The sequence below is a fragment of the Macaca nemestrina genome, chromosome 6 (assembly GCF_043159975.1).
Source record: "Macaca nemestrina isolate mMacNem1 chromosome 6, mMacNem.hap1, whole genome shotgun sequence".
NCBI classification, from domain to species: domain Eukaryota; kingdom Metazoa; phylum Chordata; class Mammalia; order Primates; family Cercopithecidae; genus Macaca; species Macaca nemestrina.
The window spans coordinates 57,233,400-57,249,827 of record NC_092130.1 but is presented as its reverse complement, the minus strand read 5'-3'; the positions used below and the strand labels follow the sequence as shown (position 1 = coordinate 57,249,827).

The following is a 16,428-nucleotide window of genomic DNA, read 5'->3' as shown; positions in this document are numbered from 1 at the left end:
AATGTCAGCTGGTCTAGAGGAGAGAAGCAGCAGGGCCATTCCTAAGCCTTGTTAAGCACGAGCTTCCTGCGCCCTCCCTTTAAAGGGAGGGATAATGGTTTGGCTCTGCGTCCTCGCCCAAATCTCATCTTGAATTGTAATCCTCACGTGTCGAGGGAGTGAGTGAGTTGATTGAATCATGGGGGTGGTTTCCCCCATGCTGTTCTCCTGATAGTGAGTTCTCATGAGATCTAATGGTTTTATAAGCGTCTGGCATTTCCCCTGCTGGCACTTTGCTTTCCTGCCTCCTTATGAAAAAAGTACTTGCTTCCCCTTTGCCTTCTGCCATGATTGTAAGTTTCCTGAGGCTTCTCCTGCCATGCGGAACTGTGAGTCAATCAAACCTCTTTCCTTTATAAATTACCCAGTCTTTCGTATTTCTTTACAGCAGTGTGAGAACAGACTAATACAGTACACTAGTTCAGTTTTTAAATGAATGAAAATTCTGATATTAAATTAGCACTTCTTTGATAAACAAGAAAAATAATTTATTATTTCTCAAAGTAGAGGTCTAAACTGGCTGAAGTGAGCTTTAAAGTATACTACAGAATCTCTTGGTGGATTCCGTATTAGGGATATGTTCTTTTTTAGGTAGTCTGTGAAATGATCTCCTCATGGAAACATTCAGAAGAGATGCAGCTAATAGTTTATGGATGGTATTCAGTGAAAATTATATTTTGCATCTATTTTTTGGGGAGGTGTGTGTGTGTGTGTGTGTGTGTGTGTGTATTTTGGCATGTGGATGGTGTGGTCCATAGGTTCTTTGCCATTCTTGAAAGGGTCTTTAGAGAATCATTGCTGGTATATGTTGAACCAGCCGTCAGGGATGCAGGTGTCACTCACTGTGTGTGGTCTGTGTTGGACCCTGGTGACTTTATTTCTATAGGATCACTGCATCTACTGTTTTGATTCCTTTGACTGATCCAACCAGTTTTTAAAATGTGAAGATTTGGGGACCTTGGGTTTATTACGGGTACAGAATTGAATTAAAAGATATCAGAGATTCTGGAACCAAGATGTGGTTGGAGAGGAGCATGAGGAATGGGGTGGGTGATGTGGGAGCAGGACCTGGAAGGAGGAAGGATGGGTGGCAAAAAGGATGGTGCAGGAAGGGCTTCTGTTTGATATAATTGTTTTTATGATTTGTTTGTGGAAAAGATGCTGACACATTTGTAACCCCTATTTCAAAGGGCAGCAAATCCTGCACTTGATTTTTCTGTGTAAATAAACTGTGTAATTGGTAATAGTTTATATCAAACCATTAAAAAGTTTTCTAAGCACTATTGCAAGCTCATAGACTTCCAAAATATCATATAATATCATAATTACTGAGGCTTATGAAAAAAATGGGTTAAGTTCTAAGACGTAGTAACATCTTTAATCTGAAATTATCTGCGCTTGGCCAAATCAGCTTGCCTGTATTTTCTTTCACAAAACATTTGGTCCCAATTGTAGTTTTCTTTCTTTCAAAAAAAAAAAGGTCAGAAAAAGTTCAAAATGACATGATGGAATATATATTTGTTTGGAAAAATGATCTGGTTATTGCCATGGCAGCTATATTAAATTTTTAGGGTTATGTGATATAGTTTTTATATTAATACCATCTTTGAAATTTATTTACATGATGTAACAGCTCTGATGGTTACATTACATCTTTGAAAGCAAAAATGTATAAACTAGCCAAGATTTATGCAGCTTCTCAGCAGGACAAAATTATTCACTTTAAAGGGAAAAAAAAGATATTTGTTGGATTTTAATTATACCATTTAGATGTTGACATGTATTGAATTTATTGCAAAAGAAATGCAAAGATGACTTACAGAAAAAAAAAATTCTTACCTAATAAAAAATGGTACATAACTTGATAGGGCTATGAATTTTTGCTTTCCGATGAAATTGTTACAAAGTAAATGTCTGAAAAACAGTTTTCATGAATAAGACAGAATCTTTACATTCTGTCTTTCTTCTGGTGCATAGTATTATTTTATGTGTTTATTCTTGCTGAGACTTAGGCTTGTAAATGGCTTACTAATAAACAGAAGGCAAATTGTTAATTCTTAAATTTTAATTATAAATTATTGTTTCTAAAGTTGTTTACAGGCTGTTCTTTCATCAAGCATGTCCCCCTTTTAAATTGAACCTCAGATTCTAAGTTAAAAAATTTTTTAATAAAGTCAATTATTTTTTAGAGTTAATTCTGGTAATTTTTACAAGGGTGATTATAGAAATTAAATATAGAAAAGTATAAACCATGTGCAATTTATCATGATTATACTTCCTTGGTTTTATAAACCCAGTTTTGAGACATTATATCCCAACTCAACATTATTTTGTAAAATAAATATATCAAATTCTGATTGCTTTGAGGATATGGGAATAATATTATTTCCTCCCTTTAAAATATTATCTTAACTTAAAAAGAAATATGATGTGATGCAATGAGATACATCTGAAATGATTTCGAAATTTTGAAGAAAATTTTCAAGTTTGAATTTGCCTGAATTAACATATTAAACATTATTTAATATCTTGACATTTATATAATTAATTCATTATATAATTAAAGCAATTGTATAGGAAATTTTCAGATTTTTATGATTTGTGAAAGGAGGTCACTGAGCTACAGAAAAGAAAAGATTTTTATTTTTCTAGAAATTCCCTTTTGTAATTGTATGCCAGGCACTATTCACAGCCCTTGATATGTCATATTTCTCTTGATCCTTGCTTACTCTATGGAGTTATTATTCTCTTCTTACGCACAAGAATGAGCTTGGAGAAATTAAGTAACTTATCTGAAGTCACCCAGCCGAGACTTGATTCCTGCTCTGTCCAGTTCCACTTAACACGCAATACCCAAGGGCCCAAAATTCTGTCATTTTTCTTCTGTATTTAGCTATGCTTAATTTTTCAGAAATATTGAAGTAGAAGGAAATTTGTTTTGGAAAGGGAAATTAAAACACACCAATAGAAAACAATGAACATGGTGCTCTTTGAGCACTTACTGTGTGTCAGGCTCTTAATATGGACAATCTCATTTTATCCTCATAGAAACTCTGTAATGCGTCATCTTACAAATGACTTAAGTGTTTTGGTGAATCCCAGATTCAGAACCAGGCTGTCAGATTCACTCCACGACCATGCGTCCTTTTCATTTAAATCTAAATACACAGCTTAAAAGTTTGTATAACTGAATTCACTTTTAATTGTGTGGAATTTTTAAAAATACAGCTTTTTAACAGTTTATTCTTGACTCAACGGCTTGGAAGGCATAAATTATGATTAAAATTGCATAGGTCTAATAAGAGATTGTGACTTTTGTTATCCCACCTCCCTCTTATTGGGTATTGAAACTTTTTTATATACTTGAAATGGTTGCATTATGACTCTCATCCTTCTGGGTTCCAACAGTCAAGTACTTATATTAAGACATATTTACATAGTCATCAATTCATGGGGTCATGGAAATGGGCTGGAGAATCCCAAAGATTATCTTATTTAATGCCTTTGAGCATATGGAGATTCAAGTTCGGTGACTTACTAGGTCATACAGTTGATACTGCCAGAGTAAGAACCAGAATGCAAGATTCCTTATCTGTAGCTCATCTAGCAACTAATTAACTAGGAAATATGAGGGGGTAAGTCAGAGAGAGATTAACAATGCCTAATTTATACAAAATTTACAGCTCACAAAGGAAATGATTCTATTGAATGAGCTAATTTAGTGTGATTATATGTTTTCTTTTTAGTAGGAAAAATGGTGGCATCATAGGATTTGATCAAAGCTGAAAGGAAATGTTTTGGTGTCTTAATAACCACTGACTCACTAAATCCAGCAATAGGGAGTGCTAAATGTTCACAAAGCTGAAATATTGAGCAGCCCAGTGTAATCTGGCCCACACACATGATTTCTAACCTAAAAATATCTGTCTTATGAAATAAACCAACCAAATGATTCTATTTCAGTTTGCTTTTCTAGCGGTCCTGAAAATGTGGTCAGAGATTTAGGTAAAACCAGAATATCACAACACAATTGCAATCGAATTCAAAATGAAAGCACAGTGAAAAGCAAACAACAACAACAACCACCACCACCAAAAACCTCAGGATTTCTAGCTCAGGAAAGGAGGAAATGAGAGTGAGATCAAGCATTTCAGAGACTGAAGACATCCAGCAACCTTTGAGGAGAACCTCCTCGAAAGTACATTAAACACCCCAAGAACTCTAACTCCTTCACAGATGTTCTCATTTCCATTTCTCCAGTCAGTACTATCCTTTTATCTGAAAGTATGGGATTTGGCAGTAGTTTTTAAAGTGTGTGTGTTTGTGTGTGTCTGGGTGTGTGTACACACCTCCTTTGAGAATCTAATACAAACTACGAACCTTCTTCCCAGAAGGTTACTCATATGCACACACACCATTTTCTTGTGGTTTCAAGGTGTTTGTAGCCCTACCTAAAACTTCCCTGTAGACCCCAATGTAAGAGATTCCATCCATTATTTCCTTTCAGCCCACAGATGCTTCCTGTGGAAAGAAGGGAATCCTACGTCCTGTCTAGAATTTAGGAAGCCTGCAGGTTATAACAATGTGTAACTAGGTGCCTTCTTTTCTTTGGGGGCTGATGTGAGCCATAACCTCTACAAACCAAAGGATTGGCAAACCTTGTGTCCCAGACGTTCAGGTTGACGGGATCTCTTGGTTAGATTTCCTGGGAACCAAACCTTACGACGCAAATGCCCATCCAGAAACACAGGGCGTCTCTCTGGGAGACAGCGTGGTGTCCCAGTGCTGGCTGCACACTTGCCAGCCTCCCGCCTAGCTATGTGAAAGGAGCTTTATTAGCCAGCCCAAACCAGGCCTGTTTGGAGGCCTGGGCCACTTCCATTTTCTGAGGCTCTTGGTATATTGAAAAATGAAAAAAATGCCAAAATAGGGTTACAAAAACAGTGGTATACTTTAGATGTTTACCTTCAACAACTTAATGCTTTTAATACCAGAAACATAAAATTGTGCTATTCATAAGTTAATTACAGGATTTATAAAAATGTTAATTTATGGTTTGCTACAGGCAGTGTGGTCCAGTCATGGGACTCAATTTAGAGTTGTGCAAAGAAGGCCTCCTTCTTTCAATCCGTCAGTCTATCTCTGTGATTGTATGCATAACCTCATCTGGAAATGGCTTCAAAGGTCTAAATTTGAGGCTCTTTATGAAAGTGGGGCTGAGTGGCCCTGCTAGCATCCCCTGGAGAGGACTTGCAGAAAGCTCTTCTGAGGAGGAGCTGGGGTTGCTCTTGTCATCAGAATCCCTTGCCTTCTCCTTTGAGCCCCGCCCTCCTCATGGAGCCTGTGCTCCTGTATTAGGACTGCAGCAGCATGATGGGTAGCTTCCCCTAGAGCTCTATGAGGACTAACACAGCCATCTATGCAATGGGAAGGATCCTGGGAATGGCCATCTGCTCTCCCCCATGATGGATGACTTCAGCCCTTACTACGCATTTGCGAATTCCTTTAAAAGGTCATTGCCCCCTTTCAAACTTCACTTAGGGATAAAGCTCAAAATGCAAATATTCTTTTCAAGAGTAGCTCCTTGACCCACCTTCACAACTAGGTATAAATTACAGCTACCAGGATCCTTACGAGAGGAGAACTGGGGCCTGAAGAGAAGCACTGAGGCATGAATGAGGGGTGGGGTGATTTGAGAAGGAGTCAGTGAAAGGGAAGACTAGGGATGGTAACAGTAGTCCTCAGCGTGTGACAGTTGTGGGGATTGGAATGGGAGGAGGACCAACACTTGGAGAGAGAGAGGTACATGCTAGGCCTCTCCATTGGGTGAAGTCTTTATCCTGCTGCTTTGTAGCAGCCTCAACTCTGCAGACACTTTTGGACATTTTTAAAGGAAATGTTCATTTTAGCCATTGAGGCAAGGCATACTTTTGAAAGCAACATTGTATCCCATAAAATTCTCCCAGTGCATACTCAACTCTGCCTTAGCTGTTTTGGCTGACTCACAGAGCAGAGAGACATGGCCTGGCCCTTAATGCTTAGGTACCTGGCAGGCGTCGTATCCTTTTATCTATATCCACCTGACTGTCCATCTCTTCATCCAGCTACCCATCCAAACAGCCATCCATCCAAACAACCAGCCAACTGACAGACATATTCCCAACACAAGGCAGTATATGCCAAGCACCATGCTAATGCCTATGGATACCATGGCAAGCAAGACAGATTTTATCCTTGCCCTCATTGAGGTTATATCCTTGCTTGTTTAATGCTGCCTTTTAAATCCAGCATTGGCTTAAATGATTAGCATTGCCTCTCTTTAAGTCCTGATGTCCTTTTTGCAAAATTGTAATGGATTACTTTTTCCACATTTAGGAATCACATTCTAGACAACAAATATCCAAAGAATGGATGGGAAAAACTACAGATTTGGTGCCAGATTAGATGTCTTATGATTTGTTTTACATGTCTCTCACCTATGGCACTGTAAATTACTTGAGGGCAGGGAGTGGGTCTTAGGTTTTTAATGCTCTGCACCAAGCACAGTGGCTGGCACATAGTAGTTGCTTACTAAATTTTTGTTGAAAGAATGCTGTCTGGGAAGTCAGAGGTCTAAATTTGAGACTCACCATTACTGTCATCACCCTCTATCCTTGGTGCCTCATCTCTTGGATCTTGATGGGGAGGAAATCTATGGCAAGTAAATGTGTTTGATCTAGGCCAGTAGTGGCTCTTACATGCTGCCTTTCTTGAGCCCCCTGAGTCTGAGGGGTGCCTTCCTCTCTTCCATTATTGTCTGATCCAGGGCAGGACAGTGTAAACTGAGAACTGAGTACATGCTCAGCACTGTCCCAACTTGACATAAGGAATGTCTTCTCAATTATTTAAGATCTGAAAATATGTTTTCTATCCTTGACAGACGGCCACTTTTCCCTTAATAAAGCATGTCTGACAATCACACTTTATTGGTGTGGTTAGGAAAAGAATGTCGTAGACTTAGAAAAACATAATAATTTAAAGAGTGACACATTTCAGCAAAGAAATAAAGCTGTTGCCTGCTCTGAAAAGAAGTAAAACTGTAGGAAACCATTACTTCATTGGGACAAACTTTCTGTGTCTTTAGAAAGTTCTCACTGAAAAAAAGTGGGTGAGCTCTAGGGCAGAGTGTGTATGTGTGTCTACGCATATATAGAAGTAGTCTCTCTGATTTTTTAGAGACATTCCCTTTACAAACATTTCCCACTTAGTACTTTGTAAGTATTTAATACAATTGCTGTCTAACATAGCAGTTTGTACCTAGGCTTTCGTTCAAGCTGCTTCTTGGAAATCATATTTTTCAATAGCTACTAGGCTAAGGTGTAGTCAGTAACTGAGGTATAGTCAGGTTTCAGCAAGATCTATTCGGTATTGTACCTACTAGACCACATAAACCAAAATTTCCACTACAATAAAGAGTTAAATAGTACTCCATAGGATATGTTGCACGAGCTATATGGAGATTTCAGGTGTGCATCGCAGTGTGAGCATTAACTTGAATGTGTCATTTTATACTTCTCTAGTGCAGAACTATTTGGTATACTATTGTATGTAATGTGCAAATCCCATCAGTTCACACTACTATTATTTGTAGGATTATTTTAACAAAATAACAGTTCCATTTCCTGTTTGATATAAAACTAAGGCTTTATTTTTAAAAGTGGAGGAAGATGTTAATACAAATTTCTCTGTGGTTTATTTTCCAAAATTGATACTTTCTAACATACAGCATGTTGTTGTTGTTATTGTTGTTTCCAAAATCCATCTTTCACTGACACGAGAAAGGATGCTGAGTAGCTGTTCACATTTGCTAGCCACGGTCTAAGATTATTTGCAAGGCAGGATTCTCTGATGCCAAGGACTGAGGTCTAGTTTAGTGATCCCCTTCCATCTCAGCAAAAGTGTATATGAGAGAGAAGAGAGAGAAAAGCCAGAATAGGAGGGAAACTGAAAACTGTGGTGCTTTACTCATTTATCTCAGGATATGGAGACAAACGTGGTTATAATGAAAGCTGCCCTTTGTTTACAATACACAGAGTTTGTGGCAGCAATCTTTATAAGCCCCTAAATGGCACTTAATAAATAAAAGAAGATACAGGTTTTCTTGATTAGTTAGATATAAATGTTTACTCAAGTTTTCATGAGAGTTTTCTTTATTTTCACAGAGCTCTCTCTGCTCAAATGAACGCATGAATGAATGTCTATTTTTTAATGTGAACTCAGTATATACAAAATAAGTTTTCGCAGGATCCAAATTCATTTCATTTGTAAATATATTTAATAGATGTCAAGAATTATTCTTGACTGCTTTAATTAAAGATAGATTTTTAAAGACTGGATTTAGCAATTTTTAAATGGGTAGATTGTGTCAAAGAATTTTGCAGTCTGTGAAATACATTAACACTGATACTAAAAAGAGAGAGAAAAAAACAAATGAAAAAGAAACTGCTCCATGCAAATATTTCCAAGGTTGTTCTTAGCAATGTAGGGTTACTATTTTTTTCCTTTTTGGTGTTAATGTTATGTGGACACTGGAGACAGTTGTGCAGTGTGGATATTATTGCTGCAACAGAGAAAAGGGAAAAAGATAGGTTTGCAGCAGAGCCTGTGGATGGCACCAAGCCAGTGCCCTGAAAAATGGCAAACATGTCACAGCTAACAGCTGGATGCAGAAATATTTCTCTTTAATTTGGATGGATAAAATTTTTTTCACAGCAGGGCACTCTCAAAAGAGTACAACATCAAAGAGGGCGGGTCTCACCAGTCAGACATCAGCTGGCTCCAGGATGGAGCAAAATGAATGAACTGTCAGGACTTTTCCAGCATATATGCTTTTGCCAAGTGAAAAGTTAAAGGTTCAGTGGCTTGTTCAGATCACAGACAAAATCCTGATAATGGAAGCCTGATTCCCTAAAGTCTTCCTCTGATCAACAGACAGAGGATGCCTGAAGAAGACTCCAGATTGATGGATGGCAGGCTTCATATCGACGGCTGCCGCCATCTTCAGAGATAAGTGGAATTCACCAAATGCTCAACAGTTCTCAGGAGTGCCTGAGTCTCCGTGTCATAATCCTCAGAGTCACCGACTCTCCTCTGCTAACTTGACACTTAGCAGCAGCTGACCCACAGTGTGACCAAAATACCCATTTCCATTTCTTCACATGGTCAGCTCTCTGATGAAGGCTTTGCAAACACCACCACGGGTGTTTTACAGTTTATTGACACTTTTCAACTGTTTTTCTGATTACCATATTTCAGTCTTGATTTATATGTTAGTATTATGTGCAAACTCAACATAAACCTCTAATGATTTTCTAATATTTCTGGAGCTTGATGAATGTGAATTGACAAAGTACAGTATATAGCTTTAAATCAGCATTACTGAAAATACAGCAACGGTGTATATAACCATTACTCACTTATTTTATGGGGCATTTATTACTTGACCTTTGAAGCCACATTTTAGAATCTTGGCATTTGAGACATTCCAAAATATTCCAAACCAAAGTGAGAGGAAAGGATTTCCTTATTAGAAACAACAACAAAATAAGTTAATTATAATGGGCGGAGGAGGGAGAAACTATTAAAATGAAAAAATGCATAATATTATATATTTGAGAAAAAAATTGAAAAGCTGAACACACATAATATGGGCACGCTAGTCGGTGTTTACTTTAATGAGGAAACTTTATTGTAAAATATGCATATTCACAGTCTTATGCATTGTCTTTTTTTTTTTTTTTAATGTTCCTAGTCATTATGACACATTGCGATAAGCAGAATTGGGGATTTGCGTCTTTATCCATTGCATGGTTGCTGGTTGTTTACATTTTAATAACAGATTAAGTAATTCTCACTAAATTGACATTTGTTCTAAAAATAGAAATTTGTTTGATAAAGAACATTATTAATCTTTATGAATGTTTTTATGACCCTCATTTGGAGAATTTCAGTTAGTTTTAAAGGAAGAGCTCTACATTTCTCTCTGATAGGGCAAATAGGATGTGATGAAAAAAGCAATAACATGGTGGCCTATGATTCACATTTCCCAACTATATAACTGCGATTCACATTTCCCAGCTATATAACTGCGAGCAAATAATTTCATCTTTCTCAGCCCAAGGCTTATTCCCTGTGAAGCAGAATAATATTCTCAGCTTCCCTTGTAGGTCAGTTATACAGATAAATAAACCTGTAAAAGTATTTTATAAACTCAAATGCCACATGAATATGCATGACTTGGTCATTAACTGATGTTCTTTCCTTGTGTGAAGGTGGAGGCAGATGCTTTCACTTGTTTTGAAAGTTTTATTTTGTGATCTTTCTTCTCAAGCCTTGATTTAGCTTGATTTGAAAGTTTAAAACCAGAAAGGTTAGCAGGCCACACTGTTATGGTATTTGCTGTTTTCCTCTCTAGACTGGGGAGCAGTGCTGGATCTCTGTGGATCTGAGGCTCCAGGCTAAAATCCACCAATGTCCCCTGCTCTGCATCCAGGTACGTGTGACTGCACAGACAGCTCACCTACCTTGAACATATTGAGTGTTCATGCAGAAATATGGCATTGTAAGTTGGGGCTCCCTCTGGTCAAAAATGTCAGTGACTTCAGAGGTCAAGCAATCTTACATAGTATGTGATATTCAGTGAGAGATATTGGGATATTGGGGTTCTGAAGCCACAGCTAATTAAAACATTTGTAATAAATACTTGTTAATTTCAAGCATGCTCCAGAAATGTTTTCAAAGGTATAGTGGGTGCCTGTGTCTTTTACATGACAAGGGACACTGCAATAAACTAAAAACTGATTAACTTTAGGAAAGTGTAGAGTTGAAGAAATGCTTCCTTCCCGTTTTCTGGACAGTATTACATTCATATACCATTTCTTATTTTGACATAGTTTGCTTTACTTTAAAAATAGATTATCTGGGGGATAAAATATAAACTGTTAATACATCAGCTGTTTTACTCCTATATTCCCTTGACGTCATTCCAAATCTTTCTCTTCTTTCTCCTTTCTTTTTCAACAAAAGTTGATTTCCTGGTGTGTACTAAACCCTGTGTAAGGTACCTGTCAGTAAATTAAAAAATGATTAAAATATATTCCTGCCCTCAATGAGTTTATGCTCTGATAACCTTAGAAATAGTTTACTTGCATATGCTGCACATAATATATTGTGACCAGTGTCCGTGAGCAAGTTAGTAGATTATGTCTAGGCTGACTTTTCTCATCTAATAATAGTGTTGCTCTAAGGCTGGCTATGTTCTTTGAGCTCTTACTAGATGTCCAGCATTGTTTTAAGTCCTTTACATATACTCATTCATTTGGTTTTTATATCAGCTCTTCGAGATAGGGATTATTATTAGCACCATTTTTTTTCTCAGAAAAAGAAAGTCTCAGCTTCCTTAAGAGGTTAAATAACTGACCAAAATCACATCACCACAATTGTAACTCACATGCATTGAAACTGACACCCACATGCATGCTCTTAACCTCTGTACTCTACACCCTACAGTCACCCATAACCATAGTGGTTTATATTGTGTGTTTTCACTGAGAATACTTCAGAAGGTCTCCTTTAACAACCACTGTTCACCTTTTAAAAATCTTTTATTTAGCAATAAAAGTGTTCTGGTTACTAATTTTTTATAGTCAAAACAGCCAAGAATCATTCTTTTGAGTAAATGGTTGTAGAGTTAACTTATGGAATACAAAATATTGGGCCTCTACCTCCTGACACACAGAGGAATTGTGTAGTAAAACACATTTATCTTTGTTGGCAAACAGCATGCTTTCTTAAATTTCTAATACACTTGACAATTGGAACCCCAATTTTCTGAATTTTACAGAAAGATGGGGCTGTGTAAAGGCACTGTGTAAATAGGTAGAGGAGATCTGAGAAACTATGTCTTTTTATCTGCTCTTCCCTGGATCCTCCATGAGCTGAGAAAGGATTTTAAACAGCGCTGGGCTCACAGATCTAAACTGGAAATCTCCAACGACCTCTTCTGGGCCCTTTCTGTGGTAATCGTTTATTCCATTTTAAATCATCATATGAAATTCACCTTTGTATTTCATAGAGTTGAAAGAGATTGGTTTAAAAAAGAATGTAGTATTTTTTAATCCTAGTTGTTAGTACTTAGAATCAAGGTTTAATTGCATTTAGTGGTAATTTCTTCTTAAGCTTTGAGTAAAATCCAAGATCCTTAAGAAGGTATAGAATTATTGTGAGAATTCAGTTCACTTCGGCATGCATTGGGTTCCTCTTATGTGCTGGGCCCTGTGTTAGATGTGTGGGCATAAAATATGCTTCCTCACCTTGGCTGCTTGGCGAAAATTGAAGGAGGCTGGCACTTCAACACACAACCAAATGCTGATGTCTGGAGCCTTGGCACAGGGATATGCCAGGGTTGGGAACATGGGAGAAGGCATCTGAAATGTCTCCTCACTCCCTGAAAACTGACTAATCCCATTTATATGAAACCTTCAGATCCCCCTTGCCCCTCCCCATGCTGAAATTCAGGGACCTGGGTTTGGGGAGGAACAGATTCATGATTAAGTTGTAATTCAAGTTCCTTTTGTCTGAGGTCATTGGCTCTCTTCAAGATATTTACAGGACTGAATGAGGTGAGGAAGGCCTCAGCACACTCCCAGATGGGGAGGCAGAGAAGTGGAGAGCAGGTGAGAAGGCCTAGAGATGAGGTCTGGTTCTGTCATGGACTAGTCGCCTCACTTGCTTAGACTACTAACTTTTGCAGACACCATTTCCTTCTGTATAAATGGATGGGGTTGGAGCAGATGGTCTCTGAGGTCCCTTCCAAATCTGATTTTCCTGGGCTCTAAATTTAGCCACAGTGCTCGACATTCTAGCAGAAGAGTTGGTGACTGAGCTTCATGGAGGCCTTATCTACTGGAGGAAATGTGCTGCCTGTACTTTTTCACACAGCATCCCCCAGCTTACCTTGGGCCCTTAGAGGTGTCCTGGGAACTGTCTCAAAGAGTCATGGTGGGGTTAGTTGTGTTGGTGAGGTGCTCCCATCAACTCCTCATTTTTTAACCAGGGCAACTTTCATCTGTTTTTATACTGGAATTACATTTAAGACTTCCTTGAATTAAAGGGGATCCTTCACTTGAAACGATCTTTGAAATCCTGTCCTGGTAAAAATGAAGGGAAATTAAAAACAAAAACAAAACAAAACAAAACAAAACTCTGCACTCCCCTTCACTGGAAAACTGCGGGACAGAAAGCTTGGATCTTGGGTCAGATGATGGCATCTGGGAAGCACAGGAGTGATGAACGTTTGCAGTGTCTCTAGGCTGTCACTTCAGACAGTTTTCTTTGAAAGTGCTCCCAGCTGTAATGGACTGATTTTCAGTGGTGCCAGGAATTCCCTTACTGTTGGGCTTACAAATGTAAATGTCTAATGAGGCCAAGCAGGTAAGTGAATTAGTGAAGTAAGTAGCATGTAAGACAGTAAGGAGTGGTAGGGACTGCAGAACTGGAAAAGCTCAAGCCCAGTCTAAAGGGAGCCACCTTTTCTTATCTTAAGTGGATCACTGCCACCAGTGATCATTTGCCAGAAATTGAGGACCCATCTTTTGACTTTTCAGAAGTTAGAAATCTCAATTAGATAAAATTAAAAAAATTTTTAAACATTGTGCAGGAAAAACACGGTTGGTCTGTTGTTTGAATTTAGCCTGAGAGCCACCAGTTTGCAAATTCTGCTTTGGAGAAACACTTTGCTCAGAGTCACCAATACACACAATTCCTATCATTTGGAAGATGGTATTATGCTTATGTTAAAACGAGCTTAGATCAGTCACTGGCTTCCACCATTTCTATGATTATTGTTGTTGTCATAGGCTGGCAGCCTTGGTAAATGACAAAGCAGTGGACAAGCCACTCACAGCCAGTTGTTGTAACGCGCAACCCTGGTGCATATTTTACTCCTGTTACTCTCATTTAAAGCTAGATTTTGTGCAAGGAAAATAAAAGCATGGGAGAGAGTGGCACTTCCTAATATCCAGGATCACGATACAACTCCTTTCTTGTGGTAGCTTTCAGTTAATGCTATGCATGATTTGTAATGAGTAAGAAATTGTGTGATCATTATCTCAACCATATGTGTGATGTCCCAATAAATAGAATTAGATTCAATACTATTAAAATCCCCTTAAAAAGGTAAGAAAGAGGTCTCCCTTTTTCTTATATTTCCACTCCTATTGATAAAAGAGAAAGAACAGACCAAAAGCAATGGTTTGAAAATAGCAGCAACAATAATCAGAGAAGAAATCAGAGGCTGATAATACAGTGATATGTATTACAAATATTTTCCCAAGAGAATAACAGATAGTTTTTAACATTAGGTAACATAGCTTCTCTGTTTTAATAATGCATGCAAAAACTGAACTACAAAAAAAAGGGGGCTAGGTTTTCTTTTCATTTATTTTTCTCTCTGGTGTTTTTTGAAATCAGTTAAGAGGCTCTTGCTATACTTTAGGTGAGGAAAAAAATCTCATTTGGACTAAAATGGTTAACAGTGGAGAGAATGACATAAATGCACTCGAAAAGTATATAGAAGGCAAATTCAACTGAATTTGATGATGGCTAGGCTCTGGGGGCTGAGAAAGAAAGCAGTATCAAGGTTGAATGAGTTTGTTCAACTCTGGGTATGTAGTTATGGGAGTTAAGTAGGTGCATGGGATTTGCATCACAGTTTCATGTGAAATATTATAATATTAGTATTAGCTAAAGCCAGGAAAGCCAAACCTCATGCCATGTGCTACATTGTGTGATACTCAGGAAAAGCCTGACAAATAGCCTTTTACTTTTCCTCAAGGCAAGTAGCAGTTTATATCAGGCAGGCAAAAATTGTAGGTTTTATTGTAGTCACAATATACTTAGTTAAGATTATTGCTGAAACAAGAGTGTAGGGGGAAACACTTTTCATACCAATTTTAAGGGTGGACTGGTTAGTGGCTAGTGATCAAATGAGCCAACAGTTAAGACAGTCCCCACTAGTTAGAAATGTTAGGGGATTTTACTTGCTGTTGAAGATAGTGGCTTGATGCACAAAGGAGGATTGTTGTGTGCAGTTCTCAAAATGCTTCATAATAATTTTTACCAGCAGTCCCTATGGAAGGTTTATTTTTGGGGGAAGGGAAGGCAGGGGACTGGGTCATCAACATTTCTTACTCCATTAAAGATTAACAGTGGCATTAAGGGAACCAAATGGCTTTGGTCAATGTTGCAATTTTGAAGAAACTGGTTAAGATTCAAAATTTCAACTCTGAGGCTGTCAACAAGTTTCAGAGTTGCAATTTTGAATCTTAATCAGTTTCTTAAAACAAAACAAACAAAAAACCCCACAACAACAAAAACAGAAACAACTACAGTATAATCAATCCTAAATATGTTGTCTATCATTTGATTGCTCATGTAGCAGATGTAGCCACCCCATGAAATGTTTCCATTCTTTGCCATTATCCAAAACCTAGAAATTTAAAGAAGTCATTAGTCTTAAATAAATATCCAAGAATCTCTTCACTCTTCTCAAGCTAAATTGATTATCAGCTGTGATCACTCTGATGCGTTTACCCAGTCATAACTTCTCAATTGTTTTTAACAGATTAATGTTTGTCTTTCATTGTGGGGTTAGTGGAAAGGTTGGAGTTGGAGAGGAATGAGTTTGAGAAAAGCAAAAATAAATTAAAATAAAATAAAATGAAATAAAATAAAATAAAATAAAAAAACTTAGCTGTTTTTAAATGACTGGTGATAGTAAAAAGAAACTGTCATCACTAAGCCCGTTTGCACCCCCCTCCCCCAGAATAGAAATGCTGAGCTAAACTATGAATGACCATACTAATTTTGGAGCCTAAATATAACCAGTGAGACTCTCTCTAACGCTTATTCGCCATGCTTATTTGAAAAGGAAAAATGGAAGGGCTGACTAGCAAGAGTGAGAGATACGATTTGTCAGGATGCTCTGGGGAAGTAGCTACCAGAAGAAGGATCCCACTGCTGATTTTATCTGAAATGGTGCAGTGTATGATGGTCCTTCTGAGAACCATACCCTTAGGAAACTCTTTTAACTGTCCCTGCTTCCTGGATGGCCCCAGGACTGGCAGTGACTTTCTAGAATTGCTGTGGACACATGACCTCCTCATCTCCCACTCCTCTAGATACCACGTCCCCCTAAGTGCCCTGGATCTGAAGTCGTTTCTGAAAAGGCAAGCTGTTGCCTCTGCTGTCAGCACTGACTCTGTGTTTGCTTGGCTCCCTAGTTGCTTTCACGAGACTTTTTGTCCCATGCTTACTGAGTGGTTCGAAGCGGATTTCATTTTCTCAAATGCT

General features: G+C 38.0%; 1 protein-coding gene across 1 annotated transcript in view; it reads left to right on the top strand.

Annotated features, from left to right (window-relative positions):
* LOC105463145 (PR/SET domain 6) overlaps nucleotides 1–16,428 on the top strand; it is a 99,670-nt gene that overhangs the window by 50,086 nt on the left and 33,156 nt on the right. The window lies entirely within an intron of this gene.